Source organism: Triturus cristatus, chromosome 11 (genome assembly GCF_964204655.1).
Source record: "Triturus cristatus chromosome 11, aTriCri1.1, whole genome shotgun sequence".
In the NCBI taxonomy this organism is placed as follows: domain Eukaryota; kingdom Metazoa; phylum Chordata; class Amphibia; order Caudata; family Salamandridae; genus Triturus; species Triturus cristatus.
The window spans coordinates 991,912,353-991,929,844 of record NC_140594.1 but is presented as its reverse complement, the minus strand read 5'-3'; the positions used below and the strand labels follow the sequence as shown (position 1 = coordinate 991,929,844).

General features: G+C 45.8%; 1 protein-coding gene across 3 annotated transcripts in view; it reads left to right on the top strand.

Annotated features, from left to right (window-relative positions):
• The window catches only part of LOC146785799 (ceruloplasmin-like), a 436,448-nt gene that overhangs the window by 409,935 nt on the left and 9,021 nt on the right, over positions 1 to 17,492 (top strand). The gene's annotated exons all lie outside the window — the stretch shown is intronic.

The window sequence follows — 17,492 nt, the reverse complement described above, 5'->3', positions numbered from 1 at the left end:
GCCTATGTATGGAATTGTTTTTATAATAGCATCTCATACAAAGTATACAAATTCTGGATTTGATCCTACTGAGTTCTTGCACACATAAAATGGGGAAGAGCAACATACCGCCATGAGTTGCAATACTCACCCCCTGCTTGAAGAAAGTTACCAGCCCTCACAGGTCTTAGTGAGTCCTACTATCACTCTGCCCCTAGCGGAGCCTGCTCCTACCATTGAGTTCGATGATCCGGTACTTAAAGAGCCTGTCTCTCGTTTGTCCCCCCGTCCAAAAACGAGGTCAATCTGTAACACCGCCACCCAAACTCTGGTTCAACCCAAGGAACCTGACACAAAGAGAAAGCGGGGTGGGGGTTTGCAGAGGAAAACAAATTCCAAAAACCCGAAGTCTCAAATACCCCGCAGAACGGGTGTGACGGAGCTCATAGTATCACCCCCTGGGACGGAGGCTCGACCATCTCTTCCTCTGACGGGTCCATTAAACTCTGGTATGAAGGATCCCCTTGCACACCTAGCCGGAGAGGATTTCTTGGTAAAAATGGGAACTTTACTTACCTCTTCTCTTCAACCACTTCTCGAAAGACTATCCCTAATTGAAGATAAACTTTCACATTTAGAACTATCTTTTACAAACAATCATCTGAACAATAATTTGTTACGGGGGGATCACCCTGGGCCATCTGATGTAACTTCCAGTTTAAGTACTAATCTCCCTATTCTGTCCGGCTGAAGCTCCCCTTTGCCTTCTAATACAATATTAGCCCCTTTAAGGGGGTCTGTCGAGTTGGGCATTATTGGGAAATTTGGCAAAGCAACACATGGTGAGGGAGCTTCTAACAAGGTTATAAACCCAGCGATTCCTACCCAGGGGGGTGGTCCTATGATAGGCTCATAGAGAAAGAACAAAGCTGATGAATCTGGTAGGTGCCCCCAAGCTGTGATTCTAAGAGCCCTAGATTGCCACGTTTAGACTTGACTGCAGAATCAATCCCGTATGTTGTTGTTTTGGCTGGTGTCCCGGGATTGGCTGAAGGTAAAGACGAATCGTATTTTGAATTGAAAAATAAGTGCATCCATTGGTTAAACATCAATAGACCACTACCACCACAGGTGCACAGTGAAATATTGTTCGCTCGTAGAGTAAGCTGGGTAGGGCAAAAAAAGAAACACATTGAGGGAGATTGCATTTTGATCAACTTTAGAGATAGTAGGATAGGTGACCTTATATGCGATTGGCATCAGACGCGGACGACCAAAGAGATACGGTCCCTTTCTTTAATGTATTTCTATCCCCCCCACCCTAGCCTTTTACCATTAAATAGTTGGGGGCAACGAAGGGAATGATTTTATGTCGCAGGTGGAGAGAGCAATTAATAGACGATGTAATTATGATAAACCCCCACCTTTTGCTCTCCCTTTATCAAACAGATTTAGTTGCCTAGACCATGTAGATTGACTGACTTTGAACAGCCAAACTTTGCGAATTGTTGAGGGAGATGTCGTTAACGCCCAGACACTCACTTCGAACAGGGAACTTGTGAATAATGAAACTACCAGGGAAAATATTGGTGATTTCGAGGGGGATGTACACCGTAGCCCACCGGGCAGGAAGGGGAGCCAGCAGAATATTAATTGTAGCATGGGCCAACCGACCTTCTCTTCCCAGGCTAGAATTGCCCAATTATCACAGTGAATTATGGCGCTTGATAACTCTGTATTGCAATTCTTCTTGGCCTGTCACCTCCCAAAATGTGGGTGGGTGCTGAGAGTATTCCCATCTACAAGAAAGGTTCTCCAATAGATCCAGCAAACTATAGGCTGTATTTTTAATCTCATCTTATTGTGCTTTTATGGCAGTAATTGCCGAAATAAAGTTTTTTGACTGACTGTATATTATCAATTTACATTTTAACAATTTGCACCATGTTCTAGTTGTGTGAATTTTAGGCTTCTACTGCTTCACCATCTAGAAGGGAGATCTGATATACTACATGCACTAGTAGATACAAGAGAAAAGCATGCATGAAGATCTAATTCTCTACAGTGAGCCTTCATATTCAGAACCAGGAACCTTTAGTAGTTAATGATGTGCACCAAAATGTCTACCTGCAGCTGCCTCACAACATTCTTTTATCTGGTCACCCGAGGGTTAAAATGTCATAGAAGAGGAATTTCTTTCATTTCTACTGGCTGAAAATTAGCTATTTTGCCATCTTGTGTTTTACCTGCCAAGTGAATAGTAAGTGGGTGAGACAGGCAAAGGTAACCCCAGTGCCATTGCCAGTAGCAGGAATACCTTTTGAGAAGGTAGGGTGAATATTACTGGTGTCCTGGATTGCCATAATATTTCACAAACAAAGTACGTGTTCGAGTTCCTTGATCCCGCAACAAGATACAATAAAAGAAATTCCATTGAGGAGAATGACTGCCTATTTATGTTAGTCTTCCTGAAGAGATTTTTGGGAGTAGAATAAAATTCTCGCTGATATAAATGAAGGTCAATTGGGATGCAGTTGGAGTACCTTAGAAGTTTTTAGGCACATGCCACTGATAAACTGATTGAATGATTGCGAGATCGGTAAGATTTCCAAGAGCACGGCTGGTGCTTTGGAGCAACCATTGAGGAGCAAATCAGGCATGCTTCAACCATACTTACTTTTCGCACAAAGGCAAAGAACTGAAGAAGGACATAGGATTGAGTCAATTCGAACCATAGTGTGGTAATCCTCTCTGTGGCCATCTCACTATGGGGAAGGAGGTTTGGGAGAAAATACCAAGCATTCCCAAAAATGTTTTGGAGTACATACTGTTCCTCTATCACAAGACGGTGCTGTTAATTTGCAAAGCAAAATAAAACCTTTAGGGATGCCAATATCTGGTGATGGACTAGTACAGTTGGAAAGCAATGCTAACTAGTTAACAGGCAGAACAACATATTCCAATTATGAAGCCTCTGATTCCTATGGCTCAGTAGGAAAAATGGACTAACCCTTTCAATGGTCTGAAAAAAGGTCAGTGAATTTACCTATGTAATTGATTTTGGTACCAGAAATTATTAATGTATCTTACACAAACAGGTTGAAACCATAACACAATTGCAGGAAAATGGGTAGCAATCCTTGGGGGAAAGAAAGATGAAGAGGAAAGTCAGTCATTAATCGACCTTCTCTCTGGCGATTAATAAAGATGACTCTCTTTCCAGGTCTGACATATCTGCAATAGGAAGAGTGCCAATTTGTGCTGAGGTAGTTCTTGGGCATGTTCTCACTGAATCTAGTTCTGACACCAGTGTGCGCATGACATCCATGCTGGGAACAGTCTTCTTCTGAAGAGCCAAATCCACAAGATGTCACCTAACATGCAGGTCTGGATCAAGGCATAGGTTGGCAAGATGCTAGACATGAAAATCATTAAGAAATACATTGTCCTTGGACAAGCCCAGGTGTGCTGATGCCTAAGCAAGTTATCACTGACTTGTAGGTTTGTGTGGATTACCATGTTCTCAATGAGAACAAACAGTGACGGACGGAATGCTGAGAAATAGTCTAATCCACTGTTTGTGTAATTTATGTTTGTATCCACTGTCGTATATTAATTTATGCAGTTGGGAGGGAAGACTATTACTGATTTGTTTTGCGTTGGTCCCTTGTGTGTGAAAAACATAAATCATTCCTATGACTTTTTTTCCAAAAAATAAATGGTGATCACTTTTGATTATAGTGTTCATGAATGAACTATGGTTGTAAAGTTGCAATCAGTTTTGGCATTGTTTGTTTGGCTAATTTTTGGTGGCTCAGCCTGACTGACTATATGAGCCCAACCCCTTGTGTTTGGTTTAACTTTCCAAAAGTGTCATTTCAAAATTGTACTTTATAATCTGACTTTACAGTAACAGTGAAGATTTTTTATTACAATTCCAAAGACACCAAACATTCACTGGTTACCTGTTCCCATTTGGAGTTACAGCTTGTTAAATGCAATAAGGTAACTTGAATGTTATCCTATGGGAGGAGTGAAAAACACATTTAAGACGTTTTCACTACCAAGATATATAAAAACTAAGAGCACATGTTCAACTTTTTTAATACATTGCACCCTGTCCTCTGGGCTGTCCAGGACCTACACTAGGGGTAACTTATATGTATTTAAAAGGAAGGTTTGGGCCTGGCAAATGGTTTATATTGACAGGTCAAAAAGGCAGTTTAAAACAGCACACACAAGCTGCAATGGCAGGCTTGAGGCATGTTTAAAGGGCTACTCAAGTGGTGGTCCAACCAGTGCTGCAGGCCAGCTAGTAGCATTTAATGTACGGGCCCCGGGCACAAATTGTACCACGTTACTAGGGATTTACAAGTAGATTGAATATTTCAATTGGGGATAAACCACTATTACCATGTTTTAAGGAGCTAGCACATGCACTTTAGCACTGGTTAGCAGAGGTAAAGGGCACAGAATCCTGATGCCAGCAAAACAAGATCAGCAAAAGTGGAGGAGAGGGGCTAAAAATTTGGGAGAAGACCACCCTAAGGCTGACAGGTCTAATAATTTCCAATAAGCAGCCCCAATAGCACAGTGGGATCTAAAGACGCCTTTGATAAGCCCAAGAAGACTCTAAGCACATTGCTTGAGCCGCATGACTGTAGCAGGGCCTCTAGTTTACAGATGGCTGCCCCTAAGGTGGCCATTGGTGCCATCTAGCCGAAATGAAATAACCTGGGTAAAGAGCATGCAGTGGCTTTCATCAGTTGTCAGCACTTAACCTTAGCAGTGATTGATAAAGAGGTTTACACAATCATTTGGATATTGAAGAGGTTACTTCAGTGCTTGATTGGGATTTCCATCACCATTCATTAAAGGTGACATGGAAATTACCACCAGTAATACATTTCTCCAGGGAGGATGGTGAGGTACTGTTGAATTCTAGTGAAATCCACACCCACATGTTTCAGAAGCTGAGAGATTATTTTTCTGTTGAGGCCAGCGGAAGGGCTAGGAGACACAGTGCGCCCTCTTGGAATAATAAGCAGAGCAGCGAGGCTCGTGGGGTACTGACGGGTGCTATTAAGGCCAACGATACACTGCTAATTCAACAAGTTAGATGGGTGTATAAAAATGCCATACGAGAAGCAAACAGAGAATGGGAGACTGAGAAGTGGGAAAGTCTGCTATTAGCGGCCAAAAGAGGAGACTCACATACCTTCTGGAACATTATTTCCACTGGCTCTGCTGAAGGGTTCTCCCCCTTTGAACACCGCATTATGGCGACTGAATGGGTTGCCCATTATTTCAGCTTGTACTCCCCAGTTGAGCAGCGTCTAGGCACTGGGTTGACAATTAGTGATGCAAGTTTAACAAGCTTAGATGGGTCAGGAATTACAACGGGATTGTCCACCTTGGTTAGTGGCCCTCAGGAGGAAACAAGCTTCAGTTGTGGGGAAATTAGGCAAGCCATCAACAAATAGTGAGGCATAAAGTGCAGGGTTGGACAAGGTACCTAGAGATCCGTTCTTGGACGAGGTTGAGGTTTGGACACCTTTTTATACTGTATTATTTAACACTATATTTAAAGGGGCTCCTAGTCCCACTACTTGGGGGGCACCAAGATTGTTACCATTTTTAACAAGTGATCTAGAGATTTCTCCTCGAACTATAGGCCCATAAGCTTAATAGAAATTGCCCAAAAGCTCTTTGCAAGGGTTATTTTGCAAGATTGGATGGCTGCATCAAACATATTGACTTCCCTGCAGGCAGGATTTTGAGAACGTACTTGTACGTTAGATCAGGTTTTTCAGCTCCAGCTTTTGTACTGGAATTTTGTACAGCTAGGTTGCGGGCAGCTCTGCGAGGTCTCATGTCAGCATTCAACTTTGTCCCCCAACCCAAGCTGTGGAAAATTTTAGCTGACATGTGGGTATCACTTTACTTTTTTGATTTGATTATAATACTCGAAGACTGCAATTTTGCCTGAGTTAGGTGTGGCCACTTGGGGGTAATGACAGATCGATTTCCAGTCAGTACATGGGTTAGGCAGGGGTGCGTCCCTGCACCCACAATATTCTTGCTCTTCATAAATGACTTGATAGCACTTGTGGATCATGATGAGTCTAACGCAATGCACCTGATAAACCTCAGGATTCCTGCCCTAATGTTTGCCGATGATATGCTGCTAATTTCTAAACCTCTCATGAGATTGCCCAAAAATTCTAGATTGATTTGATAACTTTTATATGACAAGTGGGCTAGATATCAATTTGGCAATATTGGCAATAACAAAGTTCATGGTGTTTATCCCTTGCCCCTCCACCCGATCTAATCCCATATTGAGAGGGACCCCCTAGAGCGAGTCCATACCTTTGAATATCTCGGTATTGTTCTGAAAGAGCACTTCCACTGGCAGACCCATATTGCCAGGTTATCTTCTGGGACTTTGAGAGGGCGGTATGTCTTCAAATTCAATTTTCATGTGAGGGACTGGACAAAGATACTTTGCAAAATGTCATACAAAATAATTCCCAATTTCACCATCCTTGCAAAATAGGGGCAATTTAGGGCGCTTTCCGCAGTATCTGGTCTCTGTGAATCCAAGGGCAACAGCAGTAGTTGTTTGCTTAGGTGCCCTTGAGATCCAGAGCCCAAAGAGAACTAGTGGGCATGCATGAGTGGTTGTGCTGCCTAAGCATTAAACATAATTTCACGCACTGTAAAACTAAATTTTATTTCACTTGTGCCAGAATGTGGCTAGTTAAATGCCTGATCCCAGCAGTAAAAGAATTATTCCTTCAATAATTAAGGCATCACTTGGCCCTGTAAAACACAGCAAAATTAGATATCTACTTGAATCAGGACATTCTTAAGGCTCAGGATTCACGCCACTTATTTGTCCAACTAATGTGAGCGATACTCTGGAATTGAAGACCAGCTCTTACAAGGGGCATTAGTGGGCAGCAATGTTTGATTTAACGGTTATTACAGTCATCTTGCCTCACCAGCAGGTATGGTCGGACTGGGACAAAAAATAGCCCTGGCCACCAAGTACAACCAGCCCCTATTAGTGCATCATAAGATTCAAAAGTACCCTACAGTTACAAATCGGGCAGTTTTAAACTTTCAAAGACATACTGTATAATGTAGTTGTAAGTTCATTCACAAGTTGTACATTAGAAAACATCTGATGTCCTTCAGTCTTTGCTTTCAAACTGCAAGATAGTGATTTGGCGTGCATTACAAAATGCCCTTACTTTGCGCTTAGCAAAAGGAAAATAAACACCAATCTCTAAATTAAATAAGTAACAGTTTGTCAGAAGTCATTGCCTGACACTTGACCTCTGTCTTTGAACTCACGGTAGATGGAAAAGATAAACACAAAGCTTACACCAGAGCTATTGGATTTGCCAATGTCTTTTAGCCATGTTGTACAGTGGAGAGGAGTGGTATGGCGTAGAGTGGTGTGGAGTGGCGTAGAGTGGAGTGGTGTCGAGCAGAGTGGCTTGAAGTGGTGTAGAGTGAAGTGACAGAGTAGAGTGGTGTAGAGTGCAGTGGCATACAGTACAGTGGAGTAGAGGGGAGTGGCGTACAGTGGAGTGGTGTACAGTGGCATGGCATAGAGTAGAGTGGAGTGGCACAGGGTGAAGTGGTGTAGTGTGGAGTGGGCTGGTGTAAAGTAGAGTAGAGTAGTGTAGAAAGCAGTGGCATAGAGTGGATTGACGTAGAGTAGAGTGGCTTAGCGTGTAGAGGGGTAAACTAGAGTGGTGTAGAGTAAGTGACATGGCGTGCAGTGGCGTAGAGTGGAATAGCATGGTGTAGAGTGATGTGAAGTGGGGTTGAGTTGAGTAGAGTGGCATAGAGTAGAGTAGTGTAGAGCAGAGTGTGTAGAGTGGAGTGGGATAGAATGAAGTAGAGTGGCACTGTGTGGAGTGGATTGGAGTAACGTAGAGTGGAGTGGCATAGAGTGGAGTGGACTGGCATAGAGTGGAGTGGAGTAAAGTGGAGTGGTGCAGAGTAGAGTGCAAAAGTGTAGAGTAGAGTGCAGTAGAGGAGACTGCAGTGGTTTAGTGCAGAGGCGTGGGACAGTGTGCAGTGACAGAGTAGAGTGCAGTGGCGTGGAGTGCATTGGTGCAGAGAAGAGTTGCTCAGAGTAGAGTGGTGTAGGGTGCAGTGCCATATAGTGCAGTGGTGTAGAGTAGAGTGGTGGTTGAGTAGAGTAAAGTGGCATAATATGCAATGGCATAGAGTGCAGTGGCCTAGGATAGCGTGGTCTGGCATAAAGTTGAGTGGTGTAGAGTGCAGTGGCATAACACAGGATGGTAAAAAGTAGAGTGGCATAGATATCAGTGGTATTAGGCACAGTGGATTAAAGTGGTGCAGAGTAGAGTGTTGTAAAATGAAGTGGCATAAAGTGCAGTGGTGTAGAGTGCAGTGGTGAAGTGTAGAGTGCAGTTGCTTACAGTGCAGTAGCACAGAGTAAAGTGCAGTGGTGTAGAGTGCAGTGGTGAAGTGTAGAGTGCAGTGGCATAGAGTAGAATGGTGTAGAGCAAATTGGTGTAGATTGCAGATGCATAGAGTAAAGTGGTGCAGAGCAGAGTGGGTCAGAGTAGAGTGGCAATGAGTGCAGTGCTTTAGAGTGAAGTGGTGCAGAGTAGAGTAGAGTAGAGTGGCGTAGAGTGCAATAGCCCATATTGGTAGCTCAGAGTGCAGTGGTGCAGAGTAAAGTAGGGTGTCATAAAGTGTAGTGGAGTAGAGTGGTGGAAAGTAAAGTGGTGCAGAGTAGAGTGGTGCAGAGAAGAACAGAGTGGCGTGGAGTTCAGTAGCGTAGAGTCAGTGGCTTAGAATAGAGTGGTGCAGAGTAGAGTGCAGTTTCATAGCTTGCAGTAGCATAGAGGGCAGAGGGGTAGAGTAGAGTGGTCCAGAGTAGAGGGCAATGGCTTAGATGGCAGTGGCGTAGAGTGCAGATGAATAGAGTCAGTGGGGCAGAGTAGTGTGCAGTGCCGCAGAGTGCAGTGGCGTAGAGTAGAGTGGCAAAGAGTAGAGAGCTGTTGAGTGCAGTGGCATAGAGTGGAGTGAGGCAGAGTAGAGTGGCATAGAGTGCAGTGACCTAGAGTAGAGTGGTGTTGCATAAAGTGCAATGGTATAGAGTCCAGTGGTGTAGAGTAGAGTGGTGCAGAGTAGAGTTTTGTAGAGTGCAGTGGCATAAAGTGCAGTGGTGTAGAGTGATGCAGAGTAGAGTGGCATAGAGTACAGTGGGCTACAGTGCAGTGGCCTAGAGTAAAGTGGTGCAGAGTAGAGTGTCTCAGAGTGGAATAGCATAAAGTCAGTGGCTTAAAGTGGTGCAGAGTGGAGTTCAGTGCTGTAGACTACTGTGGCATAGAGTGCAGTGGTGTAGAGTGGTGCAGATGAAATTGGCGTAGAGTGTAGTGGCATAGAGTAGTGCAGAGAAGAGCAGAGTGTCATAGAATAAGAGTGGTGTAGAGTGGAGTGGCATAGAACAGAGTGATGCAGAGTAGAGTGCACTGGTGTAGTGTGCGGTAGTGTAGAGTAGAATGCACTGGTGCAGTATGCAGTAACATAAAGTGCAGTGGCACTGAGTATAGTGTAGTGGCATAAGGCACAGGGTAGAGGAGAGGGAGATAAAGAAGCAAAATGACATGGGGGCGGGTAGGAGGGAACAGAAGCTACCTGGACATACCTGGGCTATATGGAAGACAGACTGAAAACACAAGCACTGATATGGAGTGCTTGAACACACAGAAAGAAGTAGCTCCAGAAACAGGAGCAGTGGATGAACACAAACACTTGATGCATGCTCCAGGGGTGGGCCAAACACAAGAAGAGGACATGACACATGCATGCTGTGACAAACGTTGATGAAGGAAATAAGAGCAACAATGAAGCTAACAAATGTTAAGCTATAGGTGGTCTATAAGCCCCCTGTATGTAAACAACAGGTCAGCACTGGCAGCAGCCAGCCTCAGTCATATGAGCTCAGAGATACTGATTTTTTATTGGCTATTACCATCCACTGTGTGCCTGCCTGTCTGTATCGGTGTAGCGGCTCTTAGCCTGATCCATGCAGAAGACTCCAGTAACTCTTGGGTTTGGTGCTGCTGAGAAGACCCCATCTGCATGCCTATCGGCATCTGTAAAGCGGCTCTTAGAATGATCCATCCAGAAGACCCCAGTAACTCTTTGCTTGGTGCTGCCGAGAAGACTCTCCTATAAGGCAGGTTCAATCTGACAAGACTCTATAATACAGCAACGTCAGTAGCACAATTCAGTGCTAATAGCACCAGTGCTTTTACCTCCCATCACAAGAGTGTCACCCCAATCTGCCTACTTCTAGTGCTGCTGAGTGTTAATCTTCCTTGTAGTGCTACTGCTTATTACAAGAGGAACTGGATTTTTTTTTCCTCAGTGTGACCTATATTTTTTACCCCGGACCCCTTGTTGCATTTTTGTCTTGTTTAGATAAAAAGCCAGGTGATTGGCTCTTCTATGAGTTATCAGCATCTCCTTTGAGTGACAGCAGATCCTGTAAAATGAGTGTCCTGCAAAGAAATAAAGGCAGGCTTTGAACACTCCTAGTTAATCAGTGGCAGAGAATGTATGATGGTAAGAGACCAACTGCACCACCTGTACAGTCCATCAATTCACAGTTACCAAAACAAATAAGGACTACAGGTGAGATCAACGGGGTGGGTGTGTTAAAATAGGGGTGTTTTATTTTACACAAACAAATCCACGGCATTAAAACTTCAATAACTTTTTTTTTCAAAAGACTTGTTCCAGCCTTTCACCTGAGCCCAATATAGTCTCAATTTATAAATTTTCCTAGAGCCCAGTGTTTAGGCACAACCATAGAGGCTTTGGCCCTCCGATGAACCTTGCTCATTGCATTGAGGAGTGGCGATCTTGGGTGTAGAATGTCGGTTACCCAACGGGGACCAATAGTTGGTGACCAAAGTACACATTAGAAATTTGATTCAATATATTCCCCTCAAGACCATGCGGTAGATATATAGGATAGCAATGGGAAGTCCAATCATCCTAAAGAAGTTTAATCAGGCCAAGATCATACAGACCAATAGTTCTGCAGTTGCTATGCAGAACAGCAATGGCAGAACCAGATATTCAGAAAATAGTCTATGACTATCTCCGCTATACATTAGAATTCTGTATATTGTATGCACAGGCTCTGTGGAAAGAACATCAGTAGAAGATTTTAAAGGACTTAGATGACTCAGACACTTCAGGTTCAATTAGTTCAGTTCAGTTAAAAAAAACTTTATTCGGTATGTATAAAACAACCATAAAAATATTCAGGACAAAAAAAGAAACAAACCACAATTGCTCATGAGTATGATGGAAAGTTAAAAATAGAAACAACACCAAATACACATCATAGTATCACAAATAGTCATGCCAGAAACAAATATTAGAAATACTTAAAAGATTCATCGTGGTGTAATAAGGACAATACTTTTCCGTATATTAATTGCATTTATAATACAAAGTGCAACATTAAGACCGACCTTGATATAATTTCACTCAAGCATGTATTTCAGAGAGACAGTATACGATCTGATACCTTGTGCGAGCAAAAGGGGTTTTAGGTAGTGACATCTAAAACTTGAATAAAATTCACAAAATAGTATAAAGTGCATGTTGCTCTTGCCGTCACATGGGCAAGGGGTCGTATCTGAGGGACACGTTTTCATGGTGGGAAGCAACAGAATGGTTCAATTAGTAATATTTTTAATAAATGCAGAAATCAAGACAATAACCAGTATTTCAATAAGTTGGCCATGAGTCCCAGAATACAATTACAGATGTAGTATGAATCCACACATTAGCAAAGTTCAAAGAATAATAGTTGTAAGTCCAGAGGGAAAAGTTTAGAAAGACAAGTAAAAGATCATCTCAACAGGGCTTTTGGGAATTTATGGTTCAGCCAAGGAGTCCAAGGGAAGTTCACTAGGCAAGGGGTTCCTGCCACCAGCAAGGGCAGAGGACAGTTCGCAGGAGTTCTCTCAGCAGAGGCTTAGGGTCTGGTCAAATCCACCACCAAGAAGTCCATGGGAAGTCTGGAGATGACATCAATTGTCACACCATTGTCATTCGATCCATATGCGATCACCATCCGATTACAAAGTGCAAAAGTGGCAACATGCACATTCTTTCCCATACAGTTCATGGGAATCGATTGTTCGTTCTGGGCAGACAGGTTAAGCCACAAAGAACCATTCATTACTGTAGCTTCCCATGTTCTATGGTCAAGAGTTTGTGTCACACGGTAGTGTCCATATATATATATGTCAATATGTGCCATTTGCCTTCAGGACTGACATTGGAAAGTACAAGAAAGTTACATGAGTGAGAAGCGAAGCAAAATTCCTTCTCACCAGTCCATGACAAATTACAGGCCTAAGGAATAAAGACAACTTAATGCATTTAAAGTCAGTGCATCTTAATTAATCTAAGAATACGTAAATTAAATCCAAGCAGATGTGATTCAATTAAAGCATTTGTGTCAAATGATATAGATTGTTTCATGAAAATGTTAATTCTCAGGTATGGCCTATTGCCACAATTTCAAAGTATGTACATGTAAAATATTCAAACAAGGTGTTTCAGAATTTTTGTTTTAAGGAATCTAAGACTCTATTAGTGTAAAGCTTCAGTCTGGAACGTTTCATTCATCTAAATCAATTCATATAGAATTTGCACCAACTTTTCAATGTCTATGATGCAGTGTAAGGAAAAAAAAATGATAATATCTCAGTGCTATTATGTTTTCAATTTTTCCCTGTGGCAGCAGCTTTGTGGGCGGGACTGGTCTGCTGACATAACAGGGGAGGAGGGTTTGCACTCCCTAAGTGTGCATGAATGTTTGTCCGGCGTCTCAGGCTGGCCAAACATTTATGCGCACTCAGCATGTTCTCCACTCAGGCTGCATTACAGCCTGGGTGGAGAACATACCCAGACTCCCATTACCTGACTGAGCACCAAACCGCAGTGTTCAGACCAATCACAATGCTGCAGTGCAGCTATGTGATTGGCTCAGGGGAGCCTGGGTACTTCCTGTACAGGCCGGAGCAGAGGGACGAGGAGAGAAGCGACGAAGAGGACACGGCGAGGAGGTAAGTGACATTTTCTTTTATTTACCCCCTATCCCTTGCCCTGCCACCCCCAATCTGTGCCAGTCAACACTGAATTTGCATAAAAGCATAAAATGCAGTTATCATTTCAACATTGTTTAAATCTCATATGAAAATCAACTATTAGGCATATTAGACACACAATATATGGATTTCTTCTACTTCTACAGCTCTAAGCACTCTTTTATGGTGCTTATACTATGTTTTTCTCAAAATCATTGTCATTCTCTAAAACGTGTGCAAGTACCACATTCATTTTTTTGTGTGTTTCCATTCTCAAAATTAATTTTTGTGTTGCGTAAAGAACGATCAGCTTCAAGCTCCATCAGACTTTAAGCATGTACTTTCAATCAATCAGGGGTTGTTAAGCGCGCTACTCACCTGTGAGGGTCTCAAGGTGCTGAAGGGGGGGGGGGGGCGTTCACAGGTCCATTAGCCGAAAAGCCATGTCTTTAGAGACTTCCTGAAGGTGTTCAGGGAGGGTGCGAGTCTGATGTCTACCGGAGCTTGTTCCAGGTTTTGGCCACAGTGTGAGAGAAGGATCTTCCTCCTGCTCTGGCTCTGCGGATGCGTGGGGTATCATCCAGTGCGAGGTTGGAAGATCGGAGGTTTCTTTTGGGTACGTGGAAGTTGATTTCTGTCATTGAGGTATTCGGGTCCAGTGTTGTGTAGGCATTTGTAGGCGTGGGTGAGGATTTTGAAGGTGACTCTTTTCTCCACGGGGAGCCAGTGGAGTCTTCGTAGATATTGGCTGATGTGTTCGTGCTGGGGGATGCCGAGGACGAGTCTGGCGGCGGTGTTCTGTATCGTCTGGAGTTTCCGGAGTAGGGACTTGTTTATTTTGGCATAGAGAGCGTTTCCATAGTCCAGTCTGCCGGTGATGAGTGCATGGGTGACTGTCTTCCTTGACACCTGGGGGATCCATTTGAATGACTTGTGGAGGATGCAGAGGGCGTTGAAGCAGCTGGAGGTGACGGTGTTGATCTGTCGGTTCATGGTGAGGGATGAGTCGAGTACAATGCCCAGGTTTTTGGCGTGGTCTGAGGGGGTCGGTGGGCTTCCGTGGGTGGTCGGCCACCAGGTGTTGTCCCATGCTGAAGGGGTGGTTCCGAGGACGAGGACTTTTGTCTTCTCGGCATTGAGCTTGAGGCAGCTGTAGGTCATCCAGACTACGACCTCCTGCATTCCTTTCTGGAAGTTGAGTCTGGCAGTGGCAGGGTCTTTAGTGAGGGAGAGGATGAGCTGGGTGTCGTCGGCGTAAGAGATGATGTTGAGGCCGTGTTGGCAGACGATGGCGGCGAGGTTGGCCATGTAGATGTTGAAGAGGGTTGGGCTCAGTGATGATCCTTGTGGGATTTCGCAGGTGATTTCAGTGGGATCGGAGAAGAAGGGCGGCAGTCTGATTCTTTGGCTTCTTCCAGTAAGGAATGATCGGATCCAGTGTAGGGCTGTTCCTTGTATGCCGGCGTGGTGTAGTCTAGCGATTAGTGTGCGGTGGGAGACAGTGTTGAAGGCTGCTGATAGGTCGAGTAGGATGAGGACTGCGGAGTGGCCTAGGTCCAGGAGGGTTCGGATGTCATCAGTGGCAGCAAGAAGGGTGGTCTCTGTGCTGTGGTTGCTTCGGAGTCCGGATGGGTCGAGGATAGCACTGTTTTCAATTAATCAAGTCAGTTCCCTGTTGACTGTTTTCTCTGCGACTTTGGCCGCGAAGGGGAGGAGCGAGATGGGCCGGTAGTTCTTGAGGTCGGTGGGGTCAGCTGTCGGCTTCTTGAGCAGGGGCTTGACTTCTGCACACTTCCAGTCATCTGGGAAGGTGCCTGTTTCGAGGGTGGTGTTGATGGTGCATTGTAGTTCGGGTGCGATGGCTCTAGCGGCTCTGTGGTAGATGTGAGGGGGGCAGGGGTTGGTGGGGGCCCCTGAGTGGATGCCTTTCACGGCTGAGGTGGTGTCCTCAGCTGTGATCGGCGTCCAGGTGGAGATGATGGGCTGGCTGCTGCGTCTGGGGGACGGGCAGGCTGTGGTGTCAGGTGGAAGGTTGATAAAGTTGTCGTAGAGGTTTTTTATCTTGAGGTGGAAGTAGGTTCCAAGCTTGTCGCAGAGGTCTTGGGACGGGGTGATGTATGTGGCTTCACTGCGGGGGTTGGTGAATTCCTGGATGACAGTGAAGAGTTCCTTGGAGTTGGTGGAGTTGGCGAGGACCATGGTGTGGATGAAAGTCCTCTTGGTGGTTCTTATTTGGTTGTGGTAGCCCGTCATGGCATCCTTGTAGGTGGTGTGGTTTTCGAGTGTCTTGGTATTTCTCCAGTTCGTCTCCAGGCGTCTGCAAGTGCATCTGGCTTCTTGGAGATCTGTGGTGAACCAGGCGGCTTTCCTGGGGTGCTGTTTGTCAGGGTTGCGTAGCGGGGCGAGCTCGTCCGCGCATTTGGAGATCCAGGTGTAGAGTTCTCTGGCTGCGATGTTGGTGTTGGATGCCAAAGTGTGGTTATTTTGGGTGAGGGTGGAGGTGAGTTGGTCGTCGGTGACTTTGCTTTAGTTTTTTCGTGGTGGGCGTGGGGCTGGTTTAGGTGCCCTGGTTTTGTCAACGGTGAAATGTACGCAGTAGTGGTCGGTCCATGGGGGTTGCGTTGTGTGGCTGAAGTGAACGCTGTTCCCTGCTGCGAATATGGGATCGAGGGTGTGTCCTGCCCTGTGGGTCGGTGTGGAGACGAGTTGTTTGAGTCCGATGTTGGCAAAGTTGTCGCGATGGGTGGTGGAGTTGGGGTTGCTGGCACTGTTGAGGTGGAAGTTCAGGTCTCCGATGAGTATATAGCTCATTGTGGCGATGGCGTGGGGTGCAATGAGGTCGGCGATGGTGGAGGCAAAGGGAGCCGGGGGGCCGGGGGGTCTGTAGGCGAGGGTTTCCCGAAGCGTGATCTGGAAGTGCAGGTGTTCGGCGGAGGGGAAGGTTTCACTGGAGGTGGTGAGCCAGAGGGTGTTCTTGTGAGTGATGGTGAGGCCCCCTCCCTGCTGGTTGGGGCGGTCCTTCCTCTGGATTTTGTATCCGTCAAGGGTGGCGGTGTTGATGTTGGGGGTGGATGAGGCGTTGGTCCAGGTCTCCGTGAGGAACACAATGTCGAGCAAGGGAGAGTAGAGCAGGTTCCAGATCTCCACGGCGTGTTTGTGCACGGAGCGCATGTTGAGGAGGATGCATCTTAGGGTGTCGCCGGTGTTGGTTTCTGCGGTGTTGGAGGTCAGGGTGATGGTGAAGGTTTGGCTGCAGCGGAGGCATAAGAAATGTCCATGGGTCGTGTTCGAAACGGCCTGTTGGCAGTCTCTGGGTTTTCCGGGGTTGGGTGCGTGGAGGGCGGCTGTGCTGTAGCGGTGGGATATTCAGAGTCCCTGGCGTGGGTCACGGTCGGGTCGTGGACTGGCGCAGACGGGCTTGTCTTTGGCACGCCAGCGGCGCACCAGCGGCACAACCACTCAGCGGCCGCCATTTAAGTTGGGGAGGGTGGCGGTGCGAGAGACTGAGAGGCTGGGAGGCGTGGGCTATGCAGGGGGGGCGCAGGGGCAGCAGCTGTGGGAAAAGCAGCGGGGAACAAGAGAATAAAAAAATAAAGATAAAAATAAGGGTTTACTGTGAGTGGGAGGAATGGGAAGAGACTCTAAAAATTAGAGGCATCAGGCAGGTGGAGACAGGCGCGGCTCGGGTGCAGGCAGGCATTGGACTGCAGCCTTGAACCCTGACCAGGAGGAGGGCTCAGCAGTGTGGCGAGGCGTCAGTGTAGCGGAGCTGCTGGGGAGAGAGTGGACCCAGGCCAGAGGTCACTGTCCTACTCGCGCTCCCCCGCAGCGGCCGCCATTTAAGTAGGGGAGGGGGGCGGTGCAAGAGGCTGGGAGGTGGGTGCGGGAGCTGTGCAGGGGGGAGGGGCCGCAGGGGCAGCCGTGGCAGGAGACGAGGCGGGTAACAAGAGAATTAAAAAATAAAGATAGAAATAAAGGGTTACTGTGCGTGGGAGTTATGAGAAGAGACTCTAAAAATTAGAGGCACCAGGCAGTCGGAGACAGGCACGGCTCGGGTGCAGGCAGGCGTCGGGCTGCAGCCTTGAACCCTGACCAGGAGGAGGGCTCAGCAGTGCGGCGAGGTGGCGGTGTAGCGGAGCTGCTGGGGAGAGAATGGACCCCGACAAGTAAACTCCTCAATCACATCAAGTTATTTGCAAGTACAAAGGATACTAACATGAAATAAAACTAGACATTTAACAATATATTAAATAAATCATATTTTTCAAATACAGCTCTTTGAGTCCTCAAAAGCTCATGCAGTAAAGGATTTGTTTTTTAAGCACACCTGCTCACCTT